Here is a 2298-nt window from a genome sequence, read left to right as displayed (position 1 = left end):
AAAAAGTAATTTTATTTTTCCACCTTGTTTTCATATCCTAGGGCTCAAAAAATAATCAAAGGGGGCATCTGAACTGTTTGAGACCTTAAGTCTGCAGCCTAAAGAGGGATTCGGATTGGGCTGACCCAGGTGGAGGTCTCTTCAACTCACAGACGAGGCCAAATCAATGAGGGATGCAGTGAAATGCAGACAGCAAACCCCATTGGGAAGGTGTTTGGATGCAGAGCCACAGGCAGAGGAGGGATGTGAATGTAGATGAGTATTCATATGGTGAGAAGATGGCAAGGACTCACATAAGCATGAGAGGTGAATAAATGAGCCCTGACAGGAACCACAGGAGCTGATGTCTTCCACTGAATTTTTGTCTCTTCCATCTTTGTTATAATTTTTAAGAATATTGTGTAACAATACGCCAGAAAACACTTGGGGAATCACAGGTAGGTAATACCGCTTTTAAAAAGCATATATGGCGCAGTCCACGTCGAGCCCACATTACACCCACTCACGAGGCAGCTCTCACTCTGCGTCTCACTGTTAACAGAGACTGCATCTCTTAGTAGTTGGAGACACATCAGTAATAAACATGCAACTTACTGTTTGAGTTTAAACCACGCATATATGGATAAAGAAGGTATCGCAGTTTAACCACAATAGACTGAAGGCTCCTTTGTAATTCTGATAGATGCTCATTCACTCAGAATCAGGTGCGTTCAACCCTCCTCTGCCAGGGTGAAGATTTAAAGCATATATCTTATTCCAAACACAAAGAGCTACTTAGTTCCTTTGTTCATCATTTTTTGCGAGTGGAAACTGAGTAAGTAGAGACTTTAGGGAAATTGACTTCAGTTTGTGTGTAAACGATCATAAACAGAGATAAAGAAGTAAGTCTATACGCTGAATACACACAACATTACTGCTGAAGCAAACACCAGAGAAATTAAACAAGTCCTCATTGTGGGAATTTGCTTTGCTTACACTCGTCCTGATGGACCAACAGCACAAAGACAATATGATTTACAAGAACAGCAAAGGAAAGTGAAAGTAATTACACAGACAGAGGACATTTAGAATTTATTTAGCGGCCATGAAAAAGACAGCCTTGGTGAGTGAGGCGTAAACATGCTGCTGACTTTAGGCTTTACCGGCCAGAAAAGGACAGACCACATTAACATCTCAAAGGAAAGCTGGCTTCCTTTTCTCTTGAAATCTTACACCAGTCATGTAAATGCTGACCACAGTCCATTACACAAGAAGACTTAAAAAAGCAAGTGAACACATTTTGGTCAGTTAAGTTGCTGAAAGCACAAAATCCACAGAGTTATCCAAACAGCAGGAGTCTGATTTAGACCGCGCTCGGTGCAGTAAACACTCAGGTACAGGACTCCTTTTGAGTCCACACAGTGAATCCTTCATCGCCACTCTGAGACACAGTAGATAGAGCTCCTCCTGTGTTTTTCAAGGGGTCTGCACAGTGAGGGTCTGTCAGAGTGGGCATGTTTACAGCAAACAGCGCAAAAAAATTCCAATATATGATTCCCAGAAGCCTTCTCAGGTAAATGGAAAATTACCAAGCTGCCATGAGGCTTCTCTGTATTTCAGTAAAATAAAGCCACATATGAAGTTGCTCTGATTCCACAAACAACCCTTCCCTTTCAGCAGAAAATAAAAACACTCCTCTTCACTGGAGTGTACAGGGATGTCCTTCAGTCAGTGCCAGACTGGCCCCAAGGAGAGAAAAACAACCACTATAGACAGCTTTACCTGCACTATTGATGATGTGCTTGGCTCCAAAGTCTGCATCCCCTTGTTCACAATTTGGTTTTATGTGTATTTTTTCTTTTTGGCTTTTTTATGTCATGCATGTGTTCATGTCCCCGTTTATTATCCTTCAGCTGCCACCAGCACCCCCAAAGCTTCCCAGATCCATTATGCTGGAAACATGGCTGCTTTTCAGACTAGCAAGCTGTTTTTTCTTTGGCCACAGGTTGCAGTGTTGTTTGTACTGAAGAAAATGGTCAGCAAACATCTGAAAAAATGGGATTTTTGAGAGCAGAATCATCTGTAAATCTATCAATATCACAGTTTAGGGGCTCACTGATTACTAATTAAATAACTACTGGGCAGCGTGCATTAATCTGGCGAATGGAAATCCAGTTAAATAAGCTGGAGAGTGCATACTGACCCATAACAGTGGAGTTTACATTAACAATGTATAGCATTTAAACAGAGTGGAGGGGCATAGCTTTAGGATGCTGTCGGCAGGATTTAAACAAGCTCCTAGAATGACTGATTGATGGA

Source organism: Simochromis diagramma, unplaced genomic scaffold (genome assembly GCF_900408965.1).
Source record: "Simochromis diagramma unplaced genomic scaffold, fSimDia1.1 OVJJ01000685.1, whole genome shotgun sequence".
Taxonomy (NCBI): Eukaryota; Metazoa; Chordata; class Actinopteri; order Cichliformes; family Cichlidae; genus Simochromis; species Simochromis diagramma.
This window is presented reverse-complemented; position numbering follows the sequence as displayed.